The sequence below is a fragment of the Syngnathus typhle genome, linkage group LG9 (assembly GCF_033458585.1).
Source record: "Syngnathus typhle isolate RoL2023-S1 ecotype Sweden linkage group LG9, RoL_Styp_1.0, whole genome shotgun sequence".
NCBI classification, from domain to species: Eukaryota; Metazoa; Chordata; class Actinopteri; order Syngnathiformes; family Syngnathidae; genus Syngnathus; species Syngnathus typhle.
Window position 1 is genome coordinate 12,454,241 of NC_083746.1, and position 23,407 is coordinate 12,477,647.

The following is a 23,407-nucleotide window of genomic DNA, read 5'->3' on the forward strand; positions in this document are numbered from 1 at the left end:
GTTAGAAAGGAACTGTCCTTCTGTGGTACATCATAAAAACAGCAAGGCCAAACAGCAAAGTCAAAGTCAAAGTCAAAGTCAAAGTCAGCTTAATTGTCAATCTCTCCACGTCACAACACACAAAGAGACCGAAATTACGTTTTTCTCTATCCCACGGTGACGAGACACATAACACGATAGACATACAAGTACGCGACACAATATAAAAACAAGAAGGCAAAAATTCAAACAATCAATAGTAAGAGTGACGAATGAATAATAAATAAACAGATAACACAATAAATAAGAGGAGCAAAACGGAGCCAGCAAGCATATATTGCAGTAATATTGCGGTAAAGCATTGATTAGAGAACGCATGATAACATATATACATTTTTCTAACAAGAATAATCATGTATATTGTATATATGTATACATAATATACCGTTTTTTTCCGGGTATAGTGCGCAAAATTTAACAAATTTATTGTCCTAAAATCTGGGGTGCGCATTACACATGGGTACAAAATATTTTTATTTTTATTTTATTTTAACAGAAAGCAAACAGACATCATGACAGTAACACATGCAATGATCCGTGAGCGAGGGGCAGACAGGACTTAAATACAAAACACGTTACATCGATTGAGGTGACACAGGAAGAGAGGGGCGACGCAAACAGAAACTATGGCAACCTAGACACATAGCAAAACTGGGGACGAGACATGACAAATCTCCCCCGAAATAAAACTTGTAATCACCTTTCTTCTTGTTTGTTGTCAATCGCGCATCGCATTCAGCCATCCTGTCCCAACACACAGTAAAAAAAATCCATAATTGACGACACATCGTTTGATGCGATGGTACAATCCTTGATGGTGTGTTATTGTCAAATATTGTTTGTTTTTTAATCTCCATCGCGGACCGGACGTCATGCAGAAAAGCAGTATGACTGTGCATGCGCGGAAGCAGTTTGACTGCGCATGCGCACTATGGGTCAGCTGCGCAGAACGGATGCGCAAGACACGTCAGCTATTTACTAATTAGCGAGAGTTCGGTTTAAGTAGCAGTTTCATCAGAATGGATAAGAGAGCAAGTTATACTGTAGCATTTCGAAAGAAAGTCATTGAAGTGGCAGAAGAATTAGGCAATAGGGCAGCTGCGCGCCAATTTGACGTCAATGAGTCAAACATAAGACTCTGGAGGAAGAAAAAAAATCAATTTGATACAGCGAAGGCTTCAGCAATATAGTCCTCTTCTCTTTTTGACTGACAATGAATGTGATAGTTTAATACAATCAGCAAATAACAAAATGCGTATTATAGGTCGGTCATATTTTATTTCACAACACTTTGCCTTGTTCCTTTCGTCTCTGCTGTTCACTTCAAACACGCTCCATACGAGCGCAATGCTCTCGTATCAGACAAGGCTTGCTCGATCACCTGCTCGTTTGCTGTCTGTCACAATGTACCCTACACAAATCCGAAACATTTGTTGCGGCTCAGAGTCACAACGAGGGGCAAGTTTTGGTTTCCAAGGGTGTTTTTATTCCTTTTCAACGTCTCTCCCATACAGAGCCGCCTTTTTCACGTCCGCACGCCTTTTTCCCGTGCGCGCACGGAGCGCGGTGGTGCGTTTACGGGCAGTCGGAGAAATCAACGCCAACAAAAAAAATTACATCCAGCCTAGTTAAGACCATACCAAAGACTATAAAAATGGAACCCATTGCCTCCCTGCGTGTGTGACGATCATTGGGACTTAAAAAAAAAATAATAATTAAAAAAAAATTCATAAAAATTGGGTGCGTATTATACATGGGTACAGGCTTTTTTCCCAGCATCAGCATGCCATTTTTAGGGTGCGTATTATACATGGGGGCGCACTATACACGGAAAAAAACGGTAAGCTTTTTTTTTATTACAAAAGGCCTCTTGTTCAAAAATGCTTTTAATTAAAAAAACTGTTTTACAAGCTTCATATTGAAATTTTCCAATTTTTCTTTGCATTACATAATTTCAAAAAACTGCAATAGACATAGTGAAACCGTTTTTTAATTAAGCATTTTTGAACATGAGGCTTTTTGTAATAAAAGATTAGCCTGAAAATGTATTGTGTTCAGTTTGAGGATGTGACCAAACAATATCAAAAATTGCTTTGTAAAAAACTGTTTCCAGGAGCTTCATATTGAAATCTGAGAAATTCCATCCATCCATCCATTTTCTGTACCGCTTAGTCCCCACTGGGGTCGCGGGCGTGCTGGAGCCTATCCCAGCCGTCATCGGGCAGTAGGCGGGGGACACCCTGAACCGGTTGCCAGCCAATTGCAGGGCACACAGAGACAAACAACCATTTGCACTCGCACTCACACCTAGGGACAATTTGGAGTGTTCAATCGGCCTACCAAGCATGTTTTTGGGATGTGGGAGGAAACCGGAGTGCCCGGAGAAAACCCACGCGGGCCCGGGGAGAACATGCAAACTCCACACAGGGAAGGCCGGAGGTGGAATCGAACCCGCACCCTCCTAACTGTGAGGCGGACGTGCTACCCAAGTGCGCCACCGAGCCGCCATCTGAGAAATTAATTCCTACAATAAAACATTACATAATTTCCAACTATTCAGTATAGAGCTTATGCAACAATTTCGACAAAAATACTTTTTAGAATTCATGCTTGATAATTGATTTTGGTCTCTTGCTCAAAATGAACCAGGTTTAAATTTTCAAGCTAATTTAATGAATGATTCATGAGAAAATTTACCAAATGTCAGGTAAAATATGCATAAATGGACAGTAAGAGGTCTAGCCTTGTATATTATATCCAAATTAGGGACTGATAATAATATAAGTCAAAAAAGTCAAAGTCTGCTTTATTGTCAACGTCTTCACATGCCGAGACACACAAAGAGATCGAAATTACGTTTTCTCCAGCCCACGGTGACAAGACATATTACACGATAGACATACAAGTAAACGACGCAATATAAACTACAGGCACAAACAATAAATAATAAGAGTAATAATAAATAGTAAATAAACATAACACAACAAATAAGAGCCAGTGTGCATACAGACAGTAAAAGTACAGGACGCTACGCAGAACGGGGAAGCGAGTTCAGGATCCTGACAGCCTGGAGTATGAAGCTGTTTGAGAGTCTGTTGGTGCGGGAGCGCAGGCTTCTGTACCTCTTCCCAGAGGGCAGAAGCTCAAACAAAGAGTGAGCAGGGTGACTCACATAACTCACAATCGTGGTCGCCTTGCGGGTGAGATGGGAGGTGTAAATGTCCTTCAAGGAGGGGAGCGAAGCACCAATAATCTTACCAGCCGTGTTCACTATGCGCTGCAGGGCCTTCAAGTTGTAGTCAGTGCAGCCGCCACCCCAAACAGCAATACAGCTGGAGAGGACGCTCTCAATGATGCCGCGGTAAAATGTAGTCATGACGGCCGGAGGAGCGCTCGCTCGCCTGAGTTTCCGCAGGAAGTACAGGCGGCGCTGGGCTTTCTTTGTCAGTGATGCGGTGTTGGTGGACCAGGAAAGATCCTCACTGATGTGCACCCCCAGGAACTTGGCGCGTCTCACTCTCTCCACCACAGCACCGTCGATGGTCAGCGGCAGGTGCTGTTGGGTGTAACCCTTCCGGAAGTCCACAACAATCTCCTTGGTCTTGTCGACGTTCAGCAGGAGGTTGTTGTCTCTGCACCACGTGGTCAGAAGGTCAACCTCCAGCCTGTATTGAGTCTCGTCTCCCTTGGTGATGAGACCCACCAGAGTCGTGTCGTCAGCAAACTTCACTATACGGTTGTCGCTGTAGGTTGCAGTGCAGTCATGCGTCAGGAGGGTGAAGAGCAGCGGACTGAGCACACAGCCTTGAGGGCCCCCGTGCTCAGCGTGATGCTGGCGGAGATTTTGTCGCCAACACGTACTACCTGTGGCCTCTGACAGAGGAAGTCCAGTAGCCAGTTGCAGAGGTAGGTACTGAGGCCCAGCGTGTCAAGTTTGCTGACACAATGGTGTTGAAGGCAGAACTGAAGTCCACAAACAGCAATCTCACATACGAGTCCCTTCTCTCCAGGTGGGTGAGGGCAGAGTGGAGAGCAGAGCAGATGGCATCCTCAGAGGACCGTTTGGCTTGGTACGCAAATTGGAAGGGGTCAATGGTGGGGGGGAGAACGGATCGGATGTGCTCCATGACAAGCCGCTCAAAGCACTTCATGATGATGGGCGTAAGTGCCACGGGGCGGTAGTCATTGAAGCAGGACGGAGCGGGTTTCTTCGGCACAGGTACGATGGTGGCAGCTTTGAAACACGACGGGACGATGGCCTGCTGCAGGGAAGTGTTAAAAATGTCTGTGAAGACATCCGTCAGCTCACCAGCGCAGTCCTTCAGCGCTTGACCCGGGATGTTGTCAGGGCCCGCCGCCTTACGGATGTTGATAGCGGCAAGCGCCCTCCTCACGCTGTCGGCGGAGAGGCACAGGGGCAGCTCATGTGAAGGGGGAGTGGCCTTCAGCGGGCAAGTGCTGTTCTGAGCGTCGAAGCGAGCAAAGAAGCGGTTGAGGTCATTGAGCAGACGGACGTCGCCTTCACAGCTCTGCGGCGCGGGCTTGTAATCCGTGATGGTCTGAATGCCCAGCCAAAGGCTCCGTGCGTCCCTGCTGTCCTTGAAGTGGGCGGTAATTTTGCACGAGAACGCCCTCTTTGCATCTTTGATTTCCCGTGACAGGTCAGCCCTCGCAGTCCTCAAGCCAGCCTCATCCCCGGCTCTAAAGGCTTTGTCCCTGGCCCTCAGCAGCCTGAAGACAGCCCCCGTCAGCCATGGCTTCCGGCTGGACATGTCATATCATCTGTTTCAGGTAAAACACTCTCAACGGATGAATGATCCTCCCCTCAGACCTTGGGTAGCAATAGCGAAAGATGGTCAGATCCTGTGCTGCCACTGTACCTGCATGGCTGGATTGGGTGAAACATGTTCACATTCAGCAGCATCCCTGTTTGCCCTGGAGACATTAATACGTATGAAGACGGCCACTTCATGCATATCACTACCTTGTCAGTGGCTGAAACCATCAGCATCGCACATAGAAAATGCTGGAGGATGCAATATCGATTTTGCCCGTCCAGCCCAGAAACGAAAGTCACAAGTTTCAACTCCTGAGGAAAGTGCTGCGAGAAAACTGCTGAATGTTCCTCCACCAACTGAAGAGCAGAAAGCTGCCTTTTCCAAGGCTTTGTCTGAATGCGGTGGAAGACCAGCAATTTTGAGCATTGTCCCTGACTATGCTGACAACTTTGTGCCAAGGGCAGTGAAGCGAAAGCTTCCTGTACCTCTCTCACAGCTGTACATGTACAGCGTTTCAAACTGTCCTTCAGTTCATCAAGTTCTGCACGCAGATTTTTACACTGTGCAGTGAGGGAATCCATTGCTTCCCCAGTGTGGCAGTAGTCACTATGCCTTCTTTTCGAATCTCAGCGTGCACCACATCTTCACCAGCGGGTAGTTGATCATTTTCACAAGGGACGGACTGGGAAATATTGACAAGTGCTGCTGCTGCTGCCAATGCCCTCTCGCGGTCTCTCTTGCGCTGCTTGAGATTTTGTCTTCTCTCAAAGATCTTCATTGAACATTTGATTTTTCGTTTGTGAGGTGACTGGGTATGCTCAAATATACTTGGCACATAGTCTGCGGATAGTGGATCTTCGGTTTTTGCACCTGAAACAATTAAACAATCACATTATTCATAATGACTACCATAAATAATTAAGCACGTTGTTGAAGGGGATATACCCAGTTCAATTTGTTTCGTAATGGCATTTCATAACTTGACATATTAAAAAACTGAATAGAGTGAAATCATTCCTGTCTGTTCAAGTTGCTACCATTTTTATTTTTTGTTTATTTTTGCATGATGCCTCATCTGATTGGCTTGAAAACTTAACCAATAAAAATTGTAACCTGAGTTCCGGTTATGGCGGCCATGTGAGAAGACGTGTTTTTTCGCCGCTCCGCTATTTGCGCTAATTTCTGATACAAAAAGTTTTCCTTAGCTGCAAAGTGTGATTCATTACCACTCCTAACTCTTTAAGATGCCTCCAAAAGCAATAAAAACGCCGCAGGATGCCAACGAAAAGACAAAACAATCCAAGCTAATGGACTACACTCTCCGTGACCAGGTAAAATCTAAGGCTGGCGACAGCAGCAATACTGCGCAGCTAGCTGGGGCTACAGGCGCGGAGGGAAAAACTCAGGACAATAAGGTGGATAAAATCCTTGATATCGTCACTACTATCAAAACAGACTTGGACAATATCCGTGAGGAGATAAAGGATTGTGTCAAAAGAGTCAACGAAGCCGAAACCCGCATTTCTAATGCGGAAGACGAAGTGGAGATCCTGCGGGCTAAAACATGTACCGTTTTTTTCCGTGTATAGTGCGCGAAATTTACCTAATTTATTGTCCTAAAATCTGGGGTGCGTATTATACATGGGTACAAAGAAAAAAAAAAAATTTCTTTTTTTTTTAAATTTCTTTTTTTTTTTTTTTTTTTTTTTAAAGAAAGTCATGGTACAACAAAACCAACAACAGGACTGACCGACAAAGTCGTGGAACAAAAAGACAGGGTGACATTACCAAAGACAGGAACAGAATGACAGTAACACGTGCAATGATCCAACGGTGAGCGAGGGGCAGACAGGACTTAGATACAAAACACGTTACATCGATTGAGGTGACACAGGAAGAGAGGGGCGACGCGAACAGAAACTATGGCAACCTAGACACATAGCAAAACTGGGGACGAGACATGACAAATCTCCCCCGAAATAAAACTCACCTTTCTTCTTGTTTGTTGTCAATCGCGCATCGCATTCAGCCATCCTGGCCAACACACTTAGTCAGTAAAATACATAATTGACGACACATCGTTTGATGCGATGGTGCAATCCTTGAGGGTGTGTTATTGTCAAATATTGTTTGTTTTTAATCTCCATCGCGGACCGGACGTCATACGGAGGCCGCCATTACAGATGCGCAGAACAGATGCGCAAAACACGTCAGCTATATTAAGAGCGAGAGTTGTTTTCTTCCTATTAGTTTCAATTCACAGTTTAATTAGCAGTTTCAATCAGCAAATAACAAAATGCGTATTACAGGTAAAATTTTATTTCACAACACTTTGCCTTGTTCCTTTGGTCTCTGCTGTTCATCCTAAAACACAAAGGCGCTCTTTAAGCAATGCGACAGTGAGCGCCCGGCGCGCTGCGGTTGCGCGACCGCACCAAATTAAGTATCCCTGCGCAGTGCGCACTGAGGTCCACTTAGATTTTAGAAAGTACATCAGGACTTTAAAAATATCTTCTAAATTTCAGCGACGGCTCTGTCACAATAATGCTACCAGCGCGGTGCAGTTGGGCGGTCGGCGGCGTGCTACGGTTGAGAGTTCTCTCTCGCGCTCTCGCTCTCTCTCGCTCTCGCACACACGCGCACACACGCACACACGCAAACCGGATATCATACGGAGGCCGCCATTACAGATGCGCAGAACGGATGCGCAAGACACGTCAGCTATATAAAGAGTGAGAGTTCAGTTCTCTACCTAAATCCGTATTACAGGTAATATTTTATTTCACAACACTTTGCCTTGTTCCTTTCGTCTCTGCTGTTCACTTCAAACACGCTCCATGCGACCGCAATGCTCTCGTATCAGACGCTTGCTCGATCACCTGCTCGTTTGCTGTCCCGTGCGCGCACGGAGCGCGGTGGTGCGTTTACGGGCAGTCGGAGAAATCAACGCCAACAAAAAAAATTACATCCAGCCTAGTTAAGACCATACCAAAGACTATAAAAATGGGACCCATTGCCTCCCTGCGTGTGTGACGATCATTGGGACTTAAAAAAAAAAAAAAAAAAAAAAATTTTTTTTTTTTTAAATTCATAAAAATTGGGTGCGTATTATACATGGGTACAAGCTTTTTTCCAGCATCAGCATGCCATTTTTAGGGGTGCGTACTATACATGGGGGCGCACTATACACGGAAAAAAACGGTACTATGGAAGCGAAACAGAAAGTGCTCGAAGAAAAAATGCTGCACTTGGAATCGCGGTCCAGGCGCAACAACTTAAGACTCGCGTTTCTGCCAGAAGGATCTGAAGGGCGAGACCCCTGTAAGTTTTTGGAAAAATGGCTGCCGCAGACATTTGGTCGTGGAATTTATGCTACTCCCTTTATCATCGAGAGAGCCCACAGGATTGGCCCGAGACGAGATAACAACGAAATGCCCCGTGTTCTGATCATGAAATTCCTTAACTGTCGGGATAAGATGGCTACAGTTACTGCGGCGAGAGCAAAAGGGAACATTCACTACGAGGGGCAACAAATACGGTTCTACCCTGATCTTGCCGCGGAGGTACACCAGCAACGCAAACTGTTTGATCCTGTCCGAGAAGAGTTGCGCAAATTGGGACTAAGACATGGAATAGTACACCCGGCAAAGCTACTGGTGACCCAAGATGGAAAGACTTTTGCTTTCAAGACGCCAGCGGAGGCTTGGAAATTCATACGTAAGACCCAGAATGGTGAAGGAGCGTAGGGTTGTAATTTATATCAGTATTTGTTATGTTTATAAGTAGTGTGTCATGGTTGGTTACTTATTTTATGTTAAATGACTACTTTATCACTACTCTACATTTAATACAACCAAAGGACAGCAGCTAGGATATACTAATACAAACAGAAGCGCATATAGCAGCGGTTTGCATATGTTTTTGAGACAAGAGGAAGGTTAGACTGCTCCTCACGCAGTGTGGATCAATCGCAGGCGATGACGGAGGCTGCATCAAGGGGGGAGGGGAGCCCACGGGCGGGGGGGTTGGGGTGTAATTTTGTTTTGGGGTGTTATACACGGGTTTGTTGTGTTCAATGTTATGCTTCTCTCAAAATCTTATTTATGTCTACTGGTAATTTGGCAACAACTGTTCACAAGAAGGTTGCGCTGATACTTTTGTTTTATGACTAACTTTAAAGTGTTAACATGGCGCAAGGTGTAAATCTTAATTTTGTAACTTGGAACTGCAGGGGGCTCCAACGTTATAAAAAGGTTAAGCAGGTCATGAGCAAACTAAAAAATATGGATGCTAAAGTGGTGTTTTTACAAGAAACTCATTGTCAGGGTCTTCCAAACTATCTTGATCTATGATTATGTTGGAATGTATATAACCGGTAATAAATAACTTAGGTAGATTAGTTTTATGCTTACGTTGGTATGTAACCGGTAATAAACCACCTAGCTCTGTCCAATCCTAAACAATGTCGTAAAACATCCCCTGCTCTGTTTACCTAGAGGTCAAGAGCTTTAACTTGTCTATTCAGTCTACTATCACCCCCACCCTTTTTCTCTTAATAAAGATGCTCTTGTGGGAAGCGAGAGTCAGACTTCATTCGACCATCGCTGTAAGCACAGCGACGAGTGAACTCTCCGCCTGCAGGTGTCTAAAACATCTAACTTGTCTCCGAATGGTTCTTGCAAAATAAGTTAGAGTGAGCACCACTCTAACATTTTGGTGCCGAAACCCGGGACCCTCATACCCGCCATCTGGCTGACGGAGGAAGACGTGCTGCATTGTCGACAAGCCAGCGTCCATTAGGAGGACCTGGAAAAGAAAGTCCTGGGAAGAGAACTTCTTCGCTGGGCCAGCATCTTAGGTCTGCCTTCGTTTGACGGGACCCGGCAATGCAACGAACCAGGAGACACGTAAGTTAAAAAAAAAAAAGCGCTGATACGGCTTTGGTTTGTCCGAACTATGAGGTACGGCTTTGGTTTGTCCGAGCTATGAGATACGGCTTTGGTTTGTCCGAGCTATGAGGTACGGCTTTGGTTTGTCCGAGCTATGAGATACGGCTTTGATTTGTTCGAGCTATGAAACGCGTAAAAAATTAAAGGTGCACGAGATACGGCTTTGGTTTTTCCAAGCTAAGAAACAGCTGGGATTCTCGTCCCAGTGGAAAGAACGGGCTAAGAAAAAAACTGTTTTCTTTCTCAATTGAAGAAGGGCGTAGATTTTTTTTTTTTTTGTCCGTTTTTCCAAGCTGTTAGGAAGGGTTTTACACCCATCTTGGATAGGCCTAAAAATAAAAAGCGCTGGAGTTTGTGTGATTGAGAGTGACTGGTAGGATAAATTGGCAAAATAGCAGTTCTAGCATTGATCGACGGCAATAACACAGGCTAGTAATTTGTTAGAAGGTCAATTTAAACCTGCATTGAGGATCCTCAAAGAAAATAAAGAGATTGAAAAAAAAAAAAAACGCTGTAAAAATTAAAATTAAGATGAGAAAAGGAATGATAAATCTCTAGCTCTTGAAGGAGATGAGTTCATGGCGAGTAGATTTCTTGATTGTATGTAATACATGCTGAAGTGGAAAAAGAAAAGAGAGAGTTGAATTGTGCTAGACTGTGGTTGAAAGCTTCACAAGAGAGAAGAGAATAAATCCAAAAGACAGAAAGTTGAAAAGTGCTGCGACTATGTTTGACAGGCCGGAAGACAATGAGGCCACAGTGCGCAGGCGCACTGTCCCGGCCACGGCTCCAGCCGCAGCTCAAGCAGAAGAGCAAGAGAGGCATTCCGCTCGTGTGCAAAACTTGTATACAACAACTATGCAGTGGGACAGGCATGCTGAAAAAGTGATCCAAAAAGGCAAATGTTCTGATGTATTTCATCTAGATGATGATAATGATCTAAATCAGGGGTCACCAAACTACGGCCCGCGGGCCGGATACGGCCCACGGGACCGTTTAATCCGGCCCGCCAACCCTGAACAAATTGTATTATTAAACTTTTTTTTGGGTCATTTTGCCTGCAATGACTGCGTTTCCCCAGTAGATGGGGAAGCGCTCGCCTGCGCATTTACTACCGGAAGCCGTGTTAGAAAGCTCGGTGCACACTCACAAGTGCGTGTATGGACATGGCGCACTCGCGCTCTATTTGTATCAGTCCCGAATTTAGAGCATGGGCTGTGACATTCTTGTAATTCGCGCGCTGAGCTTTCAGATGCAGTTTTGCGCTAAAGCCACCCACAAACCTTCCCCTGGAATCCTTCCATTAAAATGAGTCGCCCAAGGAAAAGCAAGGTGGACACAGTGGCGAGCGTTTAAAAGAGAGTGGCCAATTTGGCTCGACGTACGCGACGTGACGTTCAGCCACATGAACGTCAACATCAACCCGTCACAGATCGAGGTAAACGGACCAACACCTCGGATCTCGCCTAAGAATTGCCACAACAAATTTTACTCAAGACTATGACGCACTAGCAAACTTTAACAAAAAAGACATCGGTGTCTACAAGCCTACTGGAATTTACAAAAGGATTATAAGGAAGGAACACAAGAACTTTAAGAGACTGCTCATATACGTCAGAGAGATTCTGCTCTGACACCTGAGCTGAACTTTTATCTGTTAAGATTGTGCATGGCAAAACAGAAAATTAATGTTCCATGTTTTTTTTTCTATGAAGAACCCAGAGAGAGTTATTTAGTTATTATTTATTTCCTGTTTTTTCTGTGAAGAACTCAGAGAGGGTTATTTAGTTATTATTTATTTCATTTATAGTGTTATTATTTGTTTCCTGCCTTTTTTTCTGTAAAGAACCTGGAAAGGGTTATTAAATAACCGTTATTTGGTTATGTGTGGCTTTCTGGAAAACAATAAATTTTTTAAGCTCCCCTACGATCGTCACACTTTTTCTGTTACAAACTGACACCGGCCCCCCATCAGAGAAGGGAAAGGTTATGTGGCCCTCACAGGAAAAAGTTTGGGGACCCCTGATCTAAATGAAGATACAGCGATCTTCTTCCAAAGTTCCCAAAGGGGAGAGGAAGAGTTAGAGACCAACAAGGCCGAAGGCCACCATATAATTCAAAACCCATCAGATTCTGACAACTGTTGGAACTGTGGGAAATGTGGACACTGGTCAAGAGAGTGTTTTAGAAGAAAAGAAAAAAAAAGCGGTGCTAGTCAAGGGGCAGAGGAAGAGGCAGAGGAAAGGTCACATTTACAGCATGACAAGCTTCCTCTCCTTTGACCCCTCATGCGAATACAGAGAAAGAAAGAATAGATGCCCATATGACAGCAAAACATGTCATTGTCAGATTATTGGAACATTTTTTGGATTATTAGAGCTCCTGTCCATGCAAGAAGTATGACAATGCTGTTTGTATGCCCAACGACAAATTACCAGGGATCAAATTGTGTGTGTACACTAAACTTAGAATTTGCAAATCAAGTGGTAAATGAATGCAACTTGAAGATAAATAGAAAATTAGAATGTACTGTCCTTGTGTGCGTGGGAGGGACTAGCTCATGATCGACCACAGGAAATGGCCAGCCTGTGACGAATCATTGGTGCTGGGACCTGCCCTACGCGCGCGAGAGCTGTGCATGTGTGTTAAAATGATGAAGATTGGCTAAACTTTTAGTGTAAAGAAATGTGCTAGAATGTGGTCTATTCAATTTGCCCCGCAGAACAGAAACGACTTGGAAAGATAAAAATGAGAGGAAAAGAGAGAAATGTGTTTGCGAGCAGAAATGTATCCACACTAGTGCATGTTAAGTGTCGAGCCCTCATGAGAAATTTGAAAAAAAAGACGACAGAACATGCTTTCAGGGATTGGAAGAAGCAAAATCGTGAATTTAAGACATTGCAATGCTACATTTAATAGGAATAATTGATTGATGGTGTTATAGAATTATACAAACTGCTATATGCGAGCTAAATCTGAGAAATTGAGTTTGTTAAATCTAAAAGCAAAGAAAAATTCAGATTAATTTGCCAGTAGTTTTTTGAGTTGAGTTTTTTTTGGGATTGGTGGATTGTTCGATCAGGAACCTTGAGTTGAAAATGGTATATGAATGTTGTGTGGTGAGCTTGGATGAATTGAGACCAATGTGATGGAAAGACTCCTTTTTGGAGACTGTGTGTGAGATGCAAATGAGCATTGATGAATGATTGCCTTGAATGATAGGAAAATACAGGTTGAATGGTTGAAGCTGTTGGCGACTACTATGGAAAATTAGTAGAGCGACTTTGCTGAAAGAGTGGTTTTGAGTACCGTATTTTCCGCCCTATAAGGCGCACCGGGGTATAAGGCGCACCTTCAATGAACGGCCCATTTTAAAACTTTGTCCATATATAAGGCGCACCGGCCTATAAGGCACATAAAATAGAAGCTTTACTGCAACAAACTGAGGTTGACTAGGGTTGCGGTCTGCACCCACTAGCCAATAACCAACGAGCCCTCTGTAAACAATCGCGTTTCTCAAACAATCTCCTATAAAATGTTTGGAACTGACTAAAGTTCAATCTAACGCATTGGTACTACTTACCTATGTTTCCCTTCCATATCGATCCGTAGATTTACTCGAAACATTAACAGCGCGGCCTATTTTGACATGAAATAGCCTCGCGCGTATAGCAGCTATCGTTATAGCATTAGCCATCCGCGATTTCCTATGAGCCTCAGCAAAGTGTAAACAATCGCGTCTCTCAAACGAGCTCCTATAAAATGATCAGAACTGACTAAAGTTCGATCTAACGCATTGGTACTACTTACCTATGTTTCCCTTCCATATCAATCCGTAGAATTACTCGAAACATTAACAGAGCAGCCTATTTTGACATGAAATAGCCTCGCGCGTATAGCAGCTATCGTTATAGCATTAGCCATCCGCAATTTCCTAAGAGCCTCAGCTCGCAATCTCCCATGAGCCTCAGCAAAGTGTAAACAATCGCGTCTCTCAAACGAGTGCCTATAAAATGATCAGAACTGACCAAAGTTCGATCTAACGCATTGGTACTACTTACCTATGATTCCCTTCCATATCAATCCGTAGAATTACTCGAAACATGAACAGAGCGGCCTATTTTGACATGAAATAGCCTCGCGCGTATAGCAGCTATCGTTATAGCATTAGCCATCCGCGATTTCCCATGAGCGTCAGCAAAGTGTAAACAATCGCGTCTCTCAAACGAGCTCCTATAAAATGATCAGAACTGACTAAAGTTCGATCTAACGCATTGGTACTACTTACCTATGTTTCACTTCCATATCGATCCGTAGATTTACTCGAAACATTAACAGAGCAGCCTATTTTTACATGAAATAGCCTCGCGCGTATAGCAGCTATCGTTATAGCATTAGCCATCCGCAAAAAAACATGACCCTCAGCTCGGAATCTCCCATGAGCCTCAGCAAAGTGTAAACAATCGCGTCTCTCAAACGATCTCCTATAAAATGATCAGAACTGACTAAAGTTCGATCTAACGCATTGGTACTACTTACCTATGTTTCCCTTCCATATCGATCCGTAGATTTACTCGAAACATGAACAGAGCGGCCTATTTTGACATGAAATAGCCTCGCGCGTATAGCAGCTATCGTTATACCATTAGCCATCCGCAATTTCCTATGAGCCTCAGCTCGCAATCTCCCATGAGCGTCAGCAAAGTGTAAACAATCGCGTCTCTCAAACGAGCTCCTATAAAATGATCAGAACTGACTAAAGTTCGATCTAACGCATTGGTACAACTTACCTATGTTTCCCTTCCATATCGATCCGTAGATTTACTCGAAACATGAACAGAGCGGCCTATTTTGACATGAAATAGCCTCGCGCGTATAGCAGCTATCGTTATAGCATTAGCCATCCGCAATTTCCTATGAGCCTCAGCTCGCAATCTCCAATGAGCGTCAGCAAAGTGTAAACAATCGCGTCTCTCAAACGAGCTCCTATAAAATGATCAGAACTGACTAAAGTTCGATCTAACGCATTGGTACTACTTACCTATGTTTCCCTTCCATATCGATCCGTAGATTTACTCGAAACATGAACAGAGCAGCCTATTTTTACATGAAATAGCCTCGCGCGTATAGCAGCTATCGTTATAGCATTAGCCATCCGCAAAAAAACATGAGCCTCAGCTCGCAATCTCCCATGAGCCTCAGCAAAGTGTAAACAATCGCGTCTCTCAAACGATCTCCTATAAAATGATCAGAACTGACTAAAGTTCGATCTAACGCATTGGTACTACTTACCTATGTTTCCCTTCCATATCGATCCGTAGATTTACTCGAAACATTAACGGAGCAGCCTATTTTGAAATGAAATAGCCTCGCGGGTACAACAGCTATTCGGTGACGCCCCCTGACTACAGTTACCGTAATGCTGGGAAGCGATGCGACCTTGTAATTTATTAGTCGTACTAAAACGTACTAAAACATTTTGGCAGAGCACTGTGTACAACCAGTATCGATCAACAAATTCATCACTTGATCCATATATAAGGCGCACCGGGCTATAAGGCGCACTGTTGACTTTTGATAAAAATTTAGGTTTTTAGGTGCGCCTTATAGGGCGGAAAATACGGTAAGTTGAATGCTAAAATGAAAAACATAGCTTTGGATTAATGATTAACTAGAGAAAAAACTGGAGAACCAGTAACACATGCAGATGTGTGAACTGGGAAATTGAGAAGCGTTTTGGAAAGAAAGTCAAATTAAACTAGAATTTTGCAATTTCTGGAGAAATTGCGTGTGAAGGCGAAATGTATGAATAACTTTTTCGGGGAATGCTGCCGAACGATGTTGAAACGTGTTGAATTACTTGAGAAATGTAGAATATTTGGAGAATTTGTGGCGAATTTCAAAATAAAAGATGTGAAGTTTTTGGTAAGTGGGAAGTTGTGGAATAGGTTGAAAAATGATGAACAGTTGAAAGTTGGAATGGGTTGAATCGGTTGAAAAATGTAGAAATGAGAAGGGAAAAAGGAATTGGGTGTGAATTTCAAAATAAAAGATGTGAAGGTTTTGGGAAGTTGTGGAATAGGTCGAAAAATGATGAACAGTTGAAAGTTGGAATGGGTTGAATCGGTTGAAAAATGTAGAAATGAGAAGGGAAAAGGGAATTGGGTGTGAATTTCAAAATAAAAGATGTGAAGTTTTTGGTAAGTGGGAAGTTGTGGAATAGGTAGAAAAATGATGAACAGTTGAAAGTTGGAATGGGTTGAATCGGTTGAAAAATGTAGAAAGGAGAAGGGAAAAGGGAATTGAGTGTGAATTTCAAAATAAAAGATGTGAAGTTTTTGGTAAGTGGGAAGTTGTGGAATAGGTAGAAAAATGATGAACAGTTGAAAGTTGGAATGGGTTGAATCGGTTGAAAAATGTAGAAATGAGAAGGGAAAAGGGAATTGGGTGTGAATTTCAAAATAAAAGATGTGAAGTATTTGGGAAGTTGTGGAATAGGTAGAAAAATGATGAACAGTTGAAAGTTGGAATGGGTTGAATCGGTTGAAAAATGTAGAAATTAGAGTACAAAAACGGAATTTGAGAGAATTTTGGTTGAATTTCAAAATAAAAGATGTGAAGTTTTTGGTAAGTGGGAAGTTGTGGAATAGGTAGAAAAATGATGAACAGTTGAAAGTTGGAATGGGTTGAATCGGTTGAAAAATGTAGAAATGAGAAGGGAAAAGGAAATTGGGTGTGAATTTCAAAATAAAAGATGTGAAGTTTTTGGTAAGTGGGAAGTTGTGGAATAGGTAGAAAAATGATGAACAGTTGAAAGTTGGAATGGGTTGAATCGGTTGAAAAATGTAGAAATGAGAAGGGAAAAGGAATTGGGTGTGAATTTCAAAATAAAAGACGTGAAGCTTTTGGTAAGTGGGAAGTTGTGGAATCGGTAGAAAAATAATGAACAGTTGAAAGTTGGAATGGGTTGAATCGGTTGAAAAATGTAGAAATGAGAAGGGGAAAGGAAATTGGGTGTGAATTTCAAAATAAAAGATGTGAAGTTTTTGGTAAGTGGGAAGTTGTGGAATAGGTAGAAAAATGATGAACAGTTGAAAGTTGGAATGGGTTGAATCGGTTGAAAAATGTAGAAATGAGAAGGGAAAAGGAATTGGGTGTGAATTTCAAAATAAAAGACGTGAAGCTTTTGGTAAGTGGGAAGTTGTGGAATCGGTAGAAAAATAGTGAACAGTTGAAAGTTGGAATGGGTTGAATCGGTTGAAAAATGTAGAAATGAGAAGGGAAAAGGAAATTGGGTGTGAATTTCAAAATAAAAGATGTGAAGTTTTTGGTAAGTGGGAAGTTGTGGAATAGGTAGAAAAATGATGAACAGTTGAAAGTTGGAATGGGTTGAATCGGTTGAAAAATGTAGAAATGAGAAGGGAAAAGGAATTGGGTGTGAATTTCAAAATAAAAGATGTGAAGCTTTTGGTAAGTGGGAAGTTGTGGAATCAGTAGAAAAATAATGAACAGTTGAAAGTTGGAATGGGTTGAATCGGTTGAAAAATGTAGAAATTAGAGTAGAAAAACGAAATTTTAGAGAATTTTGGTTGAATTTCAAAATAAAAGATGTGAAGTTTTTGGTAAGTGGGACGTTGTGGAATAGGTAGGCAAAAGATGAACAGTTGAAAGTTGGAACGAGTTGAATCGGTTGAAAAATGTAGAAGTTAGAGGTGAAAAACGAAATTTTGTGAAAATTTGTCGGAATTTTTAACGTGAAAACGTGAAATTTTCGAATTTGGGAATTTTGGGAATGTCGAGAATCCTTCCGAATGTGATTAGAATGTGCTGAATGATGTGAATTTCAAATTGGAACGACGTAAATGTGAAATGTCGAATGTGCCATTAAGAATGAATGGGGAAAAATTTGTCGGAATTTTGGGAATTTTGCGGAATCGGAAAATTTTCGGAACGAGAAAAATACAAGCGCTCGTCGCGTGAATATTTGGAATACGTGAAAAGTGGAATGGAGTGAATCGGATGAATTATGTGGAAGATGAAACGTGTCAAAAAAGTGTGGAGAATAAAAGAGAATAATAATAATAATAGAGAATGGTGTAGAATAACATATGTGTGAAGGCCTTCGCCTTCACACAATGATGGAATCATATGTAGTAAAGAACACAAGGTGTGAGGCATGGGCGTTGCCAAGCCTCAGAAGGAGGGAGTGAATAGGACAGATAGTGGAAGATAGTAATAATACAACACTTTACGACATATGGATTTTCTAATACATTTGGTGTCATACTGTGGTAAATTTCTATTCTGGTATCATGCAATGTATATCTCACTAGTAAGCCTAAGTGTGACCGGGTCATGTTTCGGGTCAGGTTCGTGCGGGATTGTTTGGGCCTTGGTCCATGATCTCATTGGCACGAGACATCTGGTTTCCATTAACAACTGACAAGATATGCACCCGAGTGAGGAAAGGGAGGCTAACTCATAAATAATGAGGAGATATTGGGAGTAATCTGTTGGTCCTTTCTTTAAGACCCTTCCTGGTGCAGATAGGTTAGCAACAAGAGAGATTTAGAGGTTCAACAGAAAGACAGTTAAAAGAAAACAACATTATTAATTTGGACAGTTGCAGGCTAACAGGAGCATGAGAAAGAAGAGCTAAGAAGCGGGATCCAATTTGATCAGGGAGATTGGAAATTCACAGCACCTATTCTAAGTCACATTTTTGAGCAAGCATGACACAGGTAATAACGTTTGAGAGGTCAAGACATAGATCAGGGCTAGATGTGGAACGCAGACCTCGTTGAGTTAATTTTAAATAATGATACTGAAGACAATGTACTGTCTCATTAAATAGGAACTATAGACAGAACGTAGCTCGAAAATAGGATGAGTTGCAGGACTTACAATATAAAGACGAGATCGCTGTTACTAGGAGAATTTGAAGTTTGGTAAACAAACGTTACTAGCGAATTGATGGCAGCAGCTACATTTGGTTACAAGTTTGATGTCCCAGTCTGTCACTCTCCAGTGCCAGGATTCCTGAAAACTCGATCCCGAGACTCTGCCTGCAGCCATGGACGTCTACAAAACGGTGCCTGGTTTTGAGGCACCTTTGACCTTTGGCAAGGACAAAGAAAGACTGTTGTTGTACTTGTAGGGGGACAAGTACACTCTGGAAGAAAGACGACATCCTCGGGGACGAGAAAAGACAGTGAGAAGCGGAGGAACTCACAATGTTGAAAATGGACTCATTTGAACAATGGACTCAGTCGAGAGTGATGGATGGGTTGGCTCTGAAGCAACAACAAAAGAACACCAACTTGCAGCAGAAGACACATGGACAGAAAGTGGCCGACGGCCAAATCGCACTCCTTGCTGTGGCGTGGCTAAACTTGGTGGGGCTTGAGTCAAAGTGGACAGGAGCTTCATTGTGCACCGAGTTTGACAGAACTGAGGAGATTTGATAAAAATTGAATAATGCGTAGAGCTACAGAGAGAAGCATCATGGTCAGAGATTGAACAGATTGGACAAAACAAATAGGCTAAAACGGTGAGAAACAAGAGCGAGATCTGATGTTTTGGCTCATCAGGCGTAAGAAGTAGAAATTGAGTTAGATACATTTTAGAATAGGACATTTGGACTAAAGTGAATTCAGTCAAGAGGAAGCTAGGTTGCTCAATGTACCTACTCAATAAAATAGTAAATTCGTTGCACCACAGTGGAGTTTGGGTGGTCAGAAAGTTGGATACGTTAAATTTTTGACTTTCACACAATCATGCATAGGAGTCGCACAAGGCGACAGTCAACAAGACAATGACTGCAATAGGGATCACTTACGACTGCACCGACATGGAAAAGTAGAAGCAAGGGAGTTGAGTAAGGGATTATATGCAGAACAGTTCGCTATACAGTTACCAATAGGAGGTTCTATCAAAAGGAGCTACATGAGAGATGTAGCGAATCCCTTTGTCTGTGTTCTGTGTTCGTGCGTAATCTCTGTAAAGTTGTGTCAGGCTGTTGTCGTTTGTCTGAGCCTTGGGTGCGCGCTCGGTGTGTGTGCGTTTATGTGCACAGCCTGTGTGGGTGCGAACGTGTTAGGAAGAAGACGGCATGGATAAGGGAATCTCCTTTAAGACAGGAGGCAATAAATGGGAAAGCCCCTGTCATGAACGGTCTTTGGTTAGGAGGAATCATTAGGAAGTGCTCAAACTCTTCTTTCAAACACTCCTATCTGCCTCGTTAAAAAGGGCATTACAATTGACTACAAGAGTTGCAAAGGGCAGATGAAGAACAGTCCTTGGCAGATTATATGATCAGGTCCCTCAAACCGAAAGATATGTCCAATGCAAATTTACTGCCGCCTGATCTTTCCTCCTCACAGGTCGACAACCCCATCAATCCAGGAGACTGGGTCTACATCAGGGTCATCAAAGGAAAGAACTGGACCAGCCATGGTGGGAGGGACCATTCCAAGTCTTGCTGACTACCCCCACCGCAGTGAAGATCGCTGAACGACCCAGCTGGATTCACCTTAGCCACTGCAAGCTACAAGGAGTGCTGGACCCCTCATTTCGTGACGGTGGCAAAGTCTGCAAACAACGATCCCAACTCCGCTAGGCGGGGGTTTGTCTCGGTGTTCCTGTCATCTTAGTAGCAACGGGGCTCCACATGCCAGGTGGATCCTCTGCTGCGTTGTGGTTGGAGCATGCTATAGTCTATGGACACATCTGAACAGACCAAGTGATAATGTTGACCGTGGGAAACGATGGTCACATGATGAGAACTTTGAGGACTGGTCATGAGACCCCAGAAACCCATACGAAACCAACGCTTGGTACCGGTATGTGAAGGTCACTGTGAGAGCGCACACACAGGTGGGATGTTATGTCTGTGTTTCCAAAAACTCCCCTTGCTCCACACAAGTTCACTTGGAGGCCAGAGCAATGAATGTCACTGAAGCGAAATGTATGGCATCCATGGGAGGAGTTTGATATCAACACCGTACTGTCAGTCAGTGACGCTACCCCTACCGCCCTGGACTCGAAGGAATGAATCTGTGATCAAACTATTTTGGATTAATCCCAATGTGACTGTTGGAGGACGACAGATGCCACAAGTGGCCTAAACCAGGACGCTACCTGGAATGGACTACACGTGTTTCATCCAAGAAAACAAGACCCACGGATGCATTCACGACAACTGCTCTCCAGGAGGGAACTGGATGGGAGCTTTGGACATCACCGCTGTGTGCCAGGATGGGAGAGCCACTTCAAGGCGTAAGGGCTCTCCTGCCAACATGGCTGCACCATTGGACGGGACCTGCTTCATTCAGAACGGATAATGGCTTTATTTTCATTTTCTTATTGATAGCATTCTGGTCGCCTAAGGCAGAGGGACCGTGTGAGACTTTTCCTGCGATTTAACATCGGCCAGCAAGTTTTTAGATCACACAATAAGTTTGAACTGGAGTATTGAGGGAAAACCTCATCTTCGCTGGAAGTTATTGCTATCATTGGTTGTTTTTGTCATGTTTCACCCTACACGTCCCCCAGCTGTCATCTCTGTTTTTTATTGATCTTTTTTGTTAGTGTTTTTTTTATTTTTACTATTCTTCTTTATATTTTCTTCCTTGTGTTTGGTTGATCGGGTTCACATAATCATATGATAAAACAGGAGGGATATGTCAGGGTTTTCCAAACTATCTTGATCTATGATTATGTTGGAATGTATATAACCGGTAATAAATAACTTAGGTAGATTAGTTTTATGCTTACGTTGGTATGTAACCGGTAATAAACCACCTAGCTCTGTCCCATCCTAAAGAATGTCGTAAAACATCCCCTGCTCTGTTTACCTAGAGGTCAAGAGCTTTAACTTGTCTATTCAGTCTACTATCACCCCCACCCTTTTTCTCTTAATAAAGATGCTCTTGTGGGAAGCGAGAGTCAGACTTCATTCGACCATCGCTGTAAGCACAGCGACGAGTGAACTCTCCGCCTGCAGGTGTCTAAAACGACTAACTTGTCTCCGAGTGGTTCTTGCAAAATAAGTTAGAGTGAGCACCACTCTAACACTCATCTGATGGAGGGCGATGAAAAAAGGATCAGAAGAAGGTGGCGGGGTAATATATATACATCTGCATTTACCTCTCGCACAAGAGGAGTAATGATACTCATTCATGAAACTGTTCCATTTCAGGTAAACAATGTTATTAAAGATAAGAGGGGCCAATACTTAATAATTCAAGGTTCGCTATTAACAGAAAGCATAAATTTAGTAAATGTGTATGGTCCGAATATTGATGACTCTTCTTTCTATGAAGACTTGTTTCTTATGCTTCCATCTCTGTCGGGACATCATATAATAGCAGGGGACTACAATTGTACGTTAGAACCAGGGTGGGACCGCTCAACGGGAGTAGACCAGTCTCATAATAATTGTAGATCAACTATAAAGCAATTCATGAAGGACCTGAAATTAACAGATATTTGGAGAACACAGAATCCACAAAGTAAATCATATTCATGTTATTCTGCAACATTCCAAACATATTCACGTATAGATTATTATTTAATCTCAGCAGATTTGATATCAAAAATTGAAAGTTGTGCATATGATAATATTGCTATATCAGATCATGTACCTTGTAAACTAGTTTATCGAGATGATGATATCACCTGTGATCCACCGAGATGGAGGTTTCAGCACAAGTGGTTACAAGATGAAGAATTCATACAATTTATAGGAAATCAAATTGATGAGTATTTTTTATTTAATAGGAATCAAACATCTGCAGGAGTCAGATGGGACGCTTTTAAAGCATTCCTCAGAGGACATATAATTAGTTATACTGGCCGAAAAGCTAAAAAAGCTAAACAAGAACTAAAACTCCTGGAAAATAATATCAACAAACCCCAGGAGAGAGTATTTCAGAACAACGATCCTGTGGCGGCAAAAGAACTTCTACTCCTGAGAGCAGAATATGAAAAACAATCCAGCCTTAAAGCTGCATCCAGTCTCTTACGGCTAAAGCAGTCATTCTACGAACAAGGGGACAGGGCTGGAAGGCTATTAGCGTGGCAAATAAAGCAACTTGAATCGAAAACAACAATTACTACTTTAGAAAATAGAGGTCGAACAATAGTTAACCCAAAAGAGATTAATGATGTGTTTAAAGAATACTATCAAAATTTGTACAACACAGAAACAAACTGTAATATTCAGACCATGGATGAAGTCTTGGGTAGATTAAATGTTCCGACTATCTCAGATGAACAAAAAAAAGAACTGGAATTAGAAATAACAAAAGAAGATATTGCAAGTGCCATTGACGCAATGAAGTTAGGTAAACGGGCGGGCCCTGATGGCATTCCTATTGATATCTACAGAAAATTTAAAGATAAACTGCTGGCGCCTTTGTTAGATATGATAACAGAAGCATTTGAAAGAAATTGCCTCCCGCTGTCCTTGAATGAAGCGTCAATAGTTCTACTGCCAAAACCCGGTAAACCTCCGACAAAATGTGAAAACCTGAGACCTATCAGTCTTTTAAACTCTGACTTCAAGATAATTTGTAAAATATTGGCAAGGCGGCTTCAGACTATCCTCCCTAAGGTAATAAGTAACGATCAAAATGGGTT